Genomic DNA, 13,066 nt, shown 5'->3' on the forward strand with positions numbered 1-13,066 from the left:
CGAAGCCTCAAGTTCTTCAGCATTTGAGACTTCATTAAGTTAAGTTTATCCTCTTCCTTTCTGAATTTTCCACAATTAGCAATTGCTATTAATGTGTAAAGAAAAAGACCTTGTTGTTGTTACGTGAAACAAACAGTCCCACCAAGCACATGGCTGAACTTCTACCTCTCCTCTTCCCACCACCCTGCTCAAAATGAGTGTGGGTTATTCCATCAGTTGCTGTGGCTTCCTAGAACATAATTTCCTTGCTTTTGTACATCTAACAGGCTTTAAATCAGCTTTGCTGTCTCACTGAGTGCAGCTCTTGGTCTTTCAAATGCCTGCAACAAGACAGGGATCCGGAGCCTGCTGAACTCTGGAAACAGAATATGGTTAAAATCACCCTGATTTAAGGATAAAAACCTGGTTACTTTTTCCAGGGGTACCTGCTGTCTCACATTTGCGCATCTTCTTCAAACACAAAATTTCAGTCCTTTTGCCTTCTTGTGAGATGTTTCCCTACATGTATGAAAATATAAAATACATAGAGGTGGGATTTTTGAGTTGGAGGAGGAGATTGAGGGGAGCACGCTGATGGTGATGCTGAGGGATGAAGGAAGATTGCAGAAACAATGTTCTTATGACTTCCCTTTCCATCCTCCCCGGTATTTATAAATAGGGTTTGATGCGGCTGAACACTGTATGTTGAATATTTTGTTTACCTGTACCACAAGTAGATTTTCTGCATTACTTCCTGGGATAGGAATGCACAACCATATTCTCAGTAGCTGCTCTGGAAAAACAAAAATAAAAGGAAAAAAAAAGGAGGAGACCTCACTTTGTTGTGGCTTCATTGATCAGCCTGAATGTTTCCTTTTCCAGTCACAAGAGGAAAATGTTGATGTCTAACATGGCCAGAGCCTGTCGGGTTATTCCGTTGAATCCGTGGGATGAGCACTTACCACATGCTAAAGCCGCAAATGAAATATTCAGCGATCAGGTTTTCCATCACCAGGGCGGGACTGTGCAAGCACACTGAATGTATCGTATAAAAAAGCTCATTGTGTAAAGAAGCTGTTCCATTCTGAAAGAGTTTGACGGACGGCAGCATCCAACCGGTCTGAAAACATGGATCCCATGGGGCGGCGTTGGCTCTTGGGCAGCTCCGCATCAGATGGGAAGCAGGTAAATAAAGGGAAAATAGAAATAATCGGTCTGTTTAATGTAATTTAGCAGAGCCTACCTGTATTTCTAGTGTGTTTACTGTAGATTGAATGGCTAAAAATAATTAAAATTACTTTTAGTAGCTTGTCCATGAGTTTATCCGAAATAATCTCTCCAGTAATGTTAAAAAATAACAATAAAAAATTAGGAGGAAGACTGTAGAATGGCAAAATATGATTTACTTGGGTGAAAGCGGTTGGAAATATAATTTGGAGGATCTCCTTCCTTAGTCTTTTGGGTCTGTGTTTTTTTACCCTAAAATGTATATATCTGTGGCTTGTCTCTATGAAGCTGCTACTATGACTTGGGCTTAAAAGTGCAGGTATATATATGTGCTTTGGGTGATTGTGGTTCAGAATGTATAGGGAGGGAAAAAACAAACCCAAACCAAGAGAATGTTCTCTGGACCATGAAATTCAGAGAACTAGGAAGGTGTTTTAAATATTCACTGCTTTGAAAGATCCCTTGTTTTAGGGAAACTCATTCGTTACAATGTGGTAACCAATTACTCAAAATATAAGATGAAAATGCAAAACAAACAAAGGAAGTAAAAATATTAGTACCTGTATGTTTGTAAATTATACTGCATTCGTACTGGAGGTTTTGGTGATACTATTTTAAGCCTGTTTCTTTAGAAAGGGTTATTGAAGGAAGGAAGGTTGCCTGGTTTAGTTTCATATCCTCTGAAGCTAAAAGTATCGTTTAAGTAATTTTTGGGTCCTTCTGTGTCTGACAGAAACATTAAGTGTAGCCTAAGGGAATCTGAGCTCATCTGAAAGTTTTATAGTTGCCTTTTTAATAAGTTTTGGTTTAATTAGCTGTATCATACTGGTGGTGTTATCTTTATTATGTCGGAAGAAGCAATGGAAGCGTGCTATGATGCATAAAAATCTGGCTTGATACTTCTAAAATTGCACTTCTGGTGAAAACTTTAGATTATTTTCCCTCTGAAAGGAAAACCTGTATTGTGCGATCAGCCTGGGGGTGGACATATCTATATGCAGGTTCTTAGTTGTTCTGCAGGTAAGTGGAACGATGTGAGGAGTGAATTTTGGAATAACAAATTATTTCTGTAACGTTCCCTGGTAAAAGCCTGAGAGCTGTCATGCACATGTAAACATCTAGGTTGGATTAGTGGTGTATATGCTGTGCCTGGGACCCGGGGACCCATCGGCCTCCCAATAATCCTTTGGGGAGGGACAGAGATTCTGGGGAACCTCGTGGTGCTGTGGCTCACACTTATGATGTGAAATGCGCTTTTCACCTTTCCTTGTGTTTTCCCCCCCAAAACCACCACTGTTTGTGTTTTACCCTGAGCGCGTAACGTGAAATAAGTGCCCTAAGTGTCACTGCAAGGCTGTCTGAAGCGCTGGGACTGTGTTTGCGCATCCTCCACGTGACCCCGGGCTGGCACCAGGTTCCCAACAGCAGAACCAGATGGCTCGAGCAGACACGGAGCTCGTGCCAGCTGCCTGTTCTTAGAGGATGCCATAATAAACACTGGCACAGGGAAAATAATATATATATATGTATAAAAAAATCTGCCCTTTCAGAAAACAACTGGTTTTACACTGAAAAGAGTTATCCTACCTGGTTATTTTGGGGGATGCTGCTGGTGCAGCATGGGCAGGACAGGCAGCACCAGGTTGTGGGTTCTGCTCTGGCCATTGTGTTGGTGAAAATAGAGCTTGCAGGTTTGGAACTGAGTGTCTGGTATGAATACCGCATTTTATCTTTTTTTTTAATTATTATTATTTAATACACTTCTTTACTTCCAAAATAGGTCCAGGATACAGTTTCAGTCCAAAAAGCTACAACCCACATTTGACCAAGGGGTATTTTCCACCAGATAATATTTTGGGGTGGAACAGGCCAGCGTCTCTAAACATGGTGGCCCAATCTACAACATTATCATGTGTTTCACTCCAAGGAGGTTCCAAAACGGGACCCTCTTCTGTATCTTCTACATGTGGTTCTTAGAGAAAACCACCAAGGGCTGGTAGGAAAACACTCTGCCTTTTTTTTATCCCTGTCCTCAAAGAAAAACGTTCCTTTCTGCAAAAATCCAGCTTGCAGAGTAAGGAGGAAAAATAAATGCTTTTAGAAATCCTTGTAAAATTATGTTTTTGTGAGCTGTAACAAAATCTGCTGTAAATAACCCCAGCAGCACTCAAAACTCACTTGTGCTAAATATTTCCCAAGAGTATGCTTCTACATTATTGCTATTATTATGGTACTATTAATCGCATACAGTTCTTCTTCTGTTCCTTAGTAAGTGTGTTCGAGAGTAGCAATTATTTTTAATACCATGTCTTGAAAGAATTGATAAGAATTTGAATGCTAACTGGCTGGGGATGTTCATTGCTTTGCCAGAGATTTAAGCTGCACATACATTTTTATCAACAGTTAATGCCATCAGGAATTCCGGTGGTGATTTTAAAACACATTCAGTAATAAAATATCAGTTTATTCTGCAGAAAGCGTGACAGTAAGTGCATAGTGTTGTTGACACCAGCTGTCATTGGAAAGCAAATATTGTTTAGGTTGTTTATTTGTAGGCAGCAGAAGTGGTGACAGCAGCCTATAGGAAAATCAATGGCTGGATTTTCCATCAGGCGCTGCCTCTTGCCAAACCGCTTCTCTTGAGTGAAGCTGCTTCAAATTAGCATACGTTTGTGCACTTCTTTGTTAATTAACATTGTCGATACCTGAGCAAAGGGAAAAGGGGATGGTGTATTAGTTGTGGATGGGACGAATGGCAGGTGTAGCGTCGGTGTTTCCTACACCTGCGTGTTGCAGATGCGGATATTGGGAGGATTTGGCTCCTTCACCATCAGCCTCCTGCTTTGAGGAAGACATCTCATTGTGTCTTGATTTATTTCTCATCGTATTTTCCAGTTACTGTACGTCTGCCAGTGTCTCTTCATTCCTAGTGATGCTTTCAGCCTTTATTGCTAGAGATTTATTGCTTGAAATCATCTGCTGATTAAATGCCACGTTGCTGTTTTTTGATTGAAGTCCAGCCCCTACCAACCTCTTTCTTGTCTCCTTCCCCTCGAAAAAAACCAAGTTGTGAAGGGCTTACGAGGACTTTGTTCATGAATAAGCAGTGCCGAACTGCAGCCTTTTGGCCCTGTCTGCTCATGGTGCTGTGGGGAATTCTTGTACAGGCTTTAATTTTTCTCCCAACTTGAGCTGAAAACTGACTCGAAGACTCTGTTGGGACGTGGTGTTTGTCCCTGGGAAGGCCCTACAGGAGCCACCAGCCTTCCTGTTGGTCGCAGAGTTGCCCGGTTTTCTGTGCTGGGCTTTTCCTCTGGCGCGTTTTCCTGATTTTGCTTAAATATACACGATTACAACCATATCTGAGAAACCATCTGACATCCATCTGTTCCCATCCAGTGCAAGGTTTTCCTTCTTTTATCTTGTCTATGTGTGTTGGAAATGCATTTTTCTTCTTTATTTTACCCACTCCCTGCAAACCATGTTTGAAACATGGGAAGCAGGGGTTTACTGCACTGGGGGCCAGGCAAAAAGAGGGACTATAGCAAAACAAAGGGAAGAACTGTCATTAACTGTGGAAAACAAGTGCTTCTTGAAGTTAATTGTGCTATAAATGAACTTGTTGCACACATTAGCATGAGCGAAAGCCAACAAGCTATTTGGTAATTGCAGCGAGGACAAGCCAGTCTCTAGATCCAGACTACTTCAGATTTTAGTTGTTCCTTTAGTCATGAGCTTCCACTTTTGTCCCTTCCAGGTACTGGTGAGAAAATCCAGCAGCTCTTTTCTCTAGAAGGGTCACACTTGGTTGCATAGAGGGAAAATGTTCGGCTTTGAGTTCTTAGACTTATTCTGGTGGGTATTTATTCCCATCACAAAATTGTAATGTTTCTTTCTCAAAGTGTTGCCTTGTGGAGGATTATTACTGGGTAGGTGTCAAGCAGGTCTGAGTTTGAGTTGAAATAACAAACCAGGGCTCATGATAAGCAGCTGAATGTTTCTTCGAACTAATTATCTCACGTCTGAACTGTAACATTGGGCTAAAGGTGAGATAGCACACCTGGAGATGTGCTGTCTAGCAATCTGCTGGGTTTTGTGCTGAACTGGGTGGCTACCAAACATCCGGACAAACAAAACCATTCTTGGCAATTTTCAGTGAGCGATAGAATTGCTTTAAAATGCCTTTTGAAAACTTGGCTGGCTGAGGTCAAGTGTTGTAGCCAAGAACTGCCTGGTTTATGGGTCTCCATATGGTTCTGCCTCCTTGTGTGTCTCTTAAATGCACTAAATGAAGCAATTAGATTATGGGGGACAAGTGTACAATGAGAACGTTGTAAAGGCTGTAAAGCTCTTCTTTAGCTTCTTTCTTTCTGGAAAGATATTCTGCTGGTTTTGAGGAGTCTTGTTAACTGGAGATGGGGATATGGTGGTGTTGATGTGAGCATAGATTGGAGCATCCCAAAGGGGGAAGAGGTTGCTGAGAGCATCTACAGACATGGGGGAATGTTGGGTTGACCTCCTTGCTTTCCCCTCTGTTGTTGGCCTGGATTATACTCATCTGTATCATGATAACAGCAGTAAAAACCTTGGTGATGGTTTTCTGAGTGAACTTTTACAGTGAACTCTGGTCATCAGGAGAGTTTGATTTGAAGAATGCTGCATGCTGCAGCTTCTTGTAGCCCCTTCAATCTACAGGTCAATGGTGAGGTGATGGAGAGGAAATTCAGTATTTTAACAGAAAATCTTGGCCACTTGGACTCTGATGGGGTCAGGGTATCAGGGCTAAAGCTCTCTCTAGATGAAGACTATATTGTACCATCACTTATCACAGTACAATAATTTTTAAAGGACTTTACTGTTTTTCTCCACATCATTATTTTTCAAAATAGTTTGAAATTGCTATATCAGTTAATAAACCCATACTGACTATAATCTGAAATGAATAGGAGAAAATGTCAGTCACCTGTGCTGGAAGGGAGCGAGAAAATGGCAGAAGCAGAAACTCACGGTTTCCCTTGTCAAGATGCAGCAATAATTGAATATAATGGACTGTGGTCCAAGATCTACAGCAAACTTTGGAGCTGGCAGGCAAGGCTGGGATGAAAAGGGGGATGTCATGCATGGAATAATGTACCGGGCTTGTTGAAAGGGTATAAACAAGGTCTGGAGTGAGCAGAACCTTTCATTTTCATTTGCTCTTGGTCTATGGGGTCAGAAGACACCTTGGTATTGTAAATTAGGGAATATTTACCTCTCAGGTGGTTATTCACGATGATAATCTTGTACAATGTCTGTCTCCTTCAGAAAAGCAGCTTTAATGTCCGCGTGATGCTCGCTGATGTGGATACTTACTGTAAGTCTGTCCGTGCACAACTGCAATACAAAATAAATATTGCAGTTATTGCAAAACAGCTGTTTGGGCTTCGCTCTCTGGATCAGCAATATTTGAACATATGTTTGCTGTCAGCTTGGCTTACAGATGACAACCTTAGTGTTTCAAACAAACCGACTGTTGTGGGTTCTGTGTGTCAAGGGGAGGTGTAGCAGCCCCGAGAGCCTTGTCTGCTGGGATTCAGCAGTGACTTTCTCGTTTCAGTGCTGGGGATTCCTTTTCCTTTAGCTTCTGTAGTATTTTCTCAATCACATTTGTTATACCCCATGATTAACCAGTATATGCTTATATAATAGGTTCATGTATTACTTGTTATTTAATTATTTGTATTGCTGCTGAATTAGCTGATTTGCTGAGCATCGTGCTAAGACACGGAGAGGTTTGATACCCAAACCCAGTCGGGCGTCTGAGCATCGTGCTGACAGTGCTGGATGTGCAGAATAACCTAAATACACAGTTTTAGCCAGTTTCAGCTGAATTGATTTCACTGATTCTTAAAAAAAGTGAGTAATAAAAGGGAAAGAAGCAGCTTTCTTCCTTTTTATGTTTTTTTTTTGTTTAAATTTTCAGTCCATCTGTTAAGCCTCCTCACATTTGTATTTGAAGGACATTATATGAAACAGTGCGGTTTGTTGTTATGCGGCAGATTGGTACAAGCGACACGTTGCTGCGAGGAACTGCACGTGCAAAACAGCCCATTAAGAATATATAATCAGGTTAAAAATCACAAGATATTCTCCCAGGGACTTCACTGGTGTCATACAACTTCTCATTATTATGAAAGGAAGAGAACAAATGAAACGAAAAAACTTGTTGGGGGCTTTTTTTGACTTGTAAATTTGTAAGTATGTCTTGGCACGCAATCGTTTAAAGTTTGGCATCAGGAATTCTTGAAGTTAGTGCTTAGTCTGATATTTTTTTTTTCCTTAATTTGATAAAATATTTTTCTATTGAAAAGGTGTGACTCTCGCTTGTAAACTAGTTTGTGTTTTATTTGCATTTTGCAATTTAGAGTTTTAAAGATGAATAATTTGTAAATAGTGGTTGGAAACATATGTGTGTGTATATACAGGCCATGAAATTCAACTCAGTTGTATGTGCAGGATGAGAAGCCGCCATTGCAGCCTCATTATCTCTCATCCCCCAGAGATCCATCTTCTCCCCACAGCAGCTACTTCAGGAAAGGACAGACCTTGTATTTTGGGGACCTGGGGGGTTGCAGAAGGGCTGCACCCCTGTCCTCTGCAGAACAAGCTACTGGTGTGATGCCATGAAGGTTTGCAACCTGATCTGTAACCTGCAGTTGTTTGTACCCTGATGTTCTCCCCAAATATTCTCATTTAAGACTGGATAAACCTGTCAGTAAATCAGACTGTGGTCTGCTCAGTTCTGGTTTCTCCTCCATGGGGGACAGAACATGTTTTGAGGGCACCAACCGCTGTTTTACTCTTCCAAAAGCAAAGGTGGTTGAACTAAATGATCATTGTAGTTCCTTTCCAACACAAACCCCTGTTCTCTTTCCTACCCCTCTTCTCTTTCCTACCCCTCTTCTCTTTCCTACCCCTCTTCTCTTTCCTACCCCTCTTCTCTTTCCTGCCCCTCTTCTCTTTCCTGCCCCTCTTCTCTTTCCTGCCCCTCTTCTCTTTCCTGCCCCTCTTCTCTTTCCTGCCCCTCTTCTCTTTCCTGCCCCTCTTCTCTTTCCTGCCCCTCTTCTCTTTCCTGCCCCTCTTCTCTTTCCTACTCCTTGTCTTGTCATGTTAGTGGGAAAGTAGAGAATGGGGCTTAGTTCCATCTCCTTTGAGGTTTAGGAAGATGTTCCTACTTGGAGCCTACATGAAGAAGCTGGAGATGAACCTCCAATTAACCCATGCTGCAGGGACAGAGTTGTCTCCTTGGTGCCATTTCACATGTCACCTGTAGCACCAGGTGGTTGGAGCTCCATGGCCCTACCATGGAAGCCCCAGCAGAAGACAATGGACAGGATAAGGAAGCCCAACCAAGGGCTCCTCTCCCCACTTTGTATTAATTCCATGGCCAGGTGGGAAGCTACAGAAACCCATTGCGGCTTTACTGCAGCATCGCCATGGCAACCAGCAAAAATAAGAGCCCCTTCTGGGAAAAGGAGAGATTTCGAATTTTCTTGCAGCCAAGAATTATTATTAGTGTCTGATTGCGGCACTAGCGCATCCTTGGTTCAGAATTTCTCGTCAACAAAAACAAATGGCGATGGATATTTCTGTAATGCTCAGACGGTACTCGCAAGCCTGTGCTGTTGGTTCATGAAAATAAATGGGGTTAAGCCAAAAATATAGAAGAAATACTGCATTAATTGCGTATATAAAGCTACCAAGTGCAAGTTTAAAAATGAGAAAAAATAAATCCGCTACAGTCCTCGTTTCTGTGTGTAGCCCCCATGAAATATGTGTAGGTACATGTATGAGGCTGAGTATAAAATCAGAACGCCTTGATTCTGTAAATGACATTCAAGGTCTAGTGTTTTAGTTTTGTTTTAAGGCATTGGAGGTAGCCATGCGTCCAGTCATTTTCTGAATGCTGGAACCCTGGTTAATATTGGGTTTCTTTGCCAGTCCGTTTGCTGTAGTTCTTTATACACAAATCTCTGAAATTGTCGGTTTTCTTTTAATCAGGAAGTTACTAAATTACTCGAAGTATTTAACAAGACTCAAAAACATGTAAATAAAAATGGGGCATTTGATAATGACAAAAAACAGTGTGCTATTGAGTCAGAGCTTATTTTGCATAGAATTACTGTTTCACGTCCTCTTTCCCTAAGAAACTGAACTATGTAAGAAAATACCATATGATAGTACATATGGCATTTTAATAACACCTATTTTACACAGCTTCTGCTCAGCCTAAATGATAAATGTGGAATGTAACATTTTAAAGACGTCTTAGCACTTCTAATGAAAAGTCAGGTTAACTTGGCAAGCTAAACCATGCTTTTAATTTTATATATTTTTTTAAATTTTATTTTAGCTCTTCTTTGAGCAGAAGGGTGAACCCTCTGGAATGTATTTGAACTGATAAAAGTTGATTTTATTCTAGTTTCTAACGTTGGTGTGGGGAAGTACAGGTCTCCCAATACCAGTACCCACTGGTCTGGATGGTTGGATTTTTGCATTTATCTTCTGACTTTACACGAACTATTGATATGTTTTGGTTTTAAAGCATAAATCTGTGTGTTTTTAGGGACTTAAAGGTGCTGCAAATTACCCAGTGAAATTTTCCAGAGTATCAAGTCACCAGATTCCAGATTTAAGATATGGCATTTTTAGCTCTCCACAAATATACCCAATTTGAAGACCTGAGATGATACCTCACACGTGTGATATTTAGAAGTAAATAGGAACTGCGTTTAAATGATAGGTATGAACCCTGTGAGTTTATCTGTGGGAAAACTACATTTCTCATAGAAACATTAGACTTTGAGGGAACTTGCTGAAATATTTTTAGCCCTCTACATAATTTGGGAAGTTCTGCTTTGCCCGTACTGTATACAAAGAGTTTCTAAGATTTACTGTGAATTCAAGGAGTTAACGAGCAACCATTACTCAAAAAAACATACTAGTTTTCATAAGTGTAATCTTAGCATTAGGTTATTTTCAATAAATGTATTTGGTCCATTAAATCTGTCCTTCCTAAGGTGGAGAACTTTGAGTTGGCAATGAAGACCTGACCCTTACCCCTTTCCTCCCATTATTAACATTGGAAGTCTGTGATGGTTTTCCTCTGTTTATATGTGGGAAAATAGTGACAGTGGGACCGATCAGCTCCATGCGCCATTTCCTTCCGGAGAAGGTAGATTTTTGTTTTCCTGTATGTGTAGATAGGACAAGTATTGAATATACATAGTTTTTTAAAACAGCTTTGAATGATAAAAACTATTATTACTACTGTTGTGTTAAAACCAAGGATTAAGTTGCTTTCATTGCAAAGTAAACAGTCACTTAAAACAAATATTGGTAATTAAAGAATATTTAAAAATACAGAATTAGAAGTTGTCAGGTTTCATAAAACAGTGGTTTGACTAAATTATACATAATTTGTGGATCTCCTGCTCAGCTGCAGATATTCTGCCTTGGGTGTTACTTGGGCAGGTAATTCAGAAGGAAACAAAACCTTGTCGTATTTTAATCGAAAGTCAATGTGGTTCAGCTCTGCCCAGTGTTCCCATTTGCAGTCCAGTCTAGTTCCCTGTCATTAACAGGTGGAGAAGAGTTTCTGGCCACACTTATAAAAAGAAATTGGTTTTTGATTACTATAATCTTAGGTTGTTCTGCATTTGAACAAGCGAGTCTCCCATGGCACTTTACAGGTATGTTAGTGGTAGATATTAGACTTTGCTCAAGTATTTGAAGTTACATCTTTTTCAAAGAACTGTTCCCAAGTTAACGTCAAAACAAAACATTTTCAGATGATCGTGAACATTTCTGAGAAAGCTGCATCAATTTGTAGGTGAGTCCTCAGAATTATTCTAGATTATCATATTACTGCTGAGACTATATAAAATACATGTCTAAAACAGCCCCCAAGATGACTTAAAGATCATTTGTAATGCTTTTGGCTTAGATTTCAAAGGTTTTGCTGGGTTTGCGTGAAGAATTTCAATAAATATGTATTGCCTGTATTAGCTTAAGTGGTTAGAAACCCACAGTGATGGGAGTGGATTGTGATCCTTTGGTTAACAGGGATGGAATACAAGAGTATTATAGGCTTAGTGTTTCCATTGTCAGGAGCATATGCCTATTAGGCTGCTTTTCACAATCAGATACGGTCTTTTCCCTAAGCCAACGTACGTGTTACAAATAGGGAATTCCTATTTGGGGGTGTATCTAAGTGCATTTCAGCAGATACATTCAAAACTTCTGCACAGCCGCCAGTTTTCTGAAGTTATTCACAAATAAAATAGTAGAATTAAGTAATTTAAATGTGGTCACAATGAAAATAATTTCTGTACGGTATATTTACTCTGCGGTCAGACTTCAGCGTCGTCTGCGGAGATATTCTGCAATGGAAATGAATATTTGGGTGTTTTCTGTTCAACCTGCCTTGTAAAGCAGCAGATTGCCTGGATCCAAGTTTTTGTCCTCATTTAAAATGTAATCTGTTACCTTTTCCTCAGCTATCTTTGATGCCTTGCTTTTCTCCTATATATGATGCTGCCTTATTATCGTATAAAAATTGGTTTACTTTCAGATAAACAGTGCTTCATGGTGATTAAAAGGAATTATATATTATAGATGTGTAAAAACAAAAATCCTGAAAACATCATAGAAATGAGAGTTTGTGTATCACAAAAGTATTCTTTGACAGTTGAAGACTCATAGTTTTCCAAGGAGTTTTCATTTTGATGAAGAAATGAGCCATAAAGCTGTATTTTCAGACCAATAGCTGTATTTTAGAAATTATACACAAATGCTCTCCTTTTTCAGGACCCACAGTAAAGTTGAGTCAAGCAGCACTGTGCTGTATTTTGTAGAAGTTACATTTCAGGGGCTGTTTAATTTCTTTGTGATTAATTTTCTTTGTGCATTTGAAATCCTAATCCGTGTCTTTTGAGGCAGGATCTTAAAATTATTGAAGTGATAAATTTTGCTTGGAAACATCTGTTTAGCTAGTTCATCTGCCAAGAGAACTGAACTGAAGAGTTATCATTTATCACTGTAGTATCACTGAAGAAAAAATGTTAGCAAGAAGTGCCATAGATATACACTTTTAGGCAAAGGATCCGAGATTCGCTTTAGCAGGTTATTATGCGTATCGTACTGTTATTCGGTTTTCTGAGCCAACAGGGTATAAATATCCAGGAAGGAAAATAGAAGGTCAAGTGGAAACCTCTCTCATCAAAGGAGGCGATCCAGCATCTTCCATCTTTCATTCTGTAAAGCTCTGATGAGGAAAACACACTATTTTTAATAATGCAAACAAACCAACCAAAAAAAAGTCTCTGAATTCACTGAGGCTCAAAATAGTAAAAATGGGAGTTGGGAAGTGGGTGGATTGAGGGCCCAGGGGTGAGAGGAGTGAATGACTCTGAATCCTTATGCTGAATTTTAATGGGAAGGGTTTGTTTTAAGCTATACGTCTTTGTTACAGCTGTTAATGTGAGAATGTGCCATGTTGAAATGTTTGTGGGTTTTTTTTTTTCTGCAGATAATACTTATTTATCCAAGGAAACTCAAAATGTTTAGACAGTCACATAATTATAACTGCAGTGGAAAGAGCTGATTTTCTAAATATAGTGATGATATTTAATTTATAATTCTCTCCTCTTCTTTGGGGCAAGAAAAGCTCGTTCTGCTTATGTTTTCAAATTGGTGAATATGACTCCTGAGTGAATGTGCAGCAATGGAAGTAATTTGTAGACATGGGGACTATACATGAATTTTATGTAGTGTTCTCCTACCCAACTAAAAGGCTGTGTGATTCTGAGACTGGGCAATG

The sequence above is a fragment of the Nesoenas mayeri genome (genome assembly GCF_963082525.1).
Source record: "Nesoenas mayeri genome assembly, chromosome: 7".
NCBI lineage: Eukaryota > Metazoa > Chordata > Aves > Columbiformes > Columbidae > Nesoenas > Nesoenas mayeri.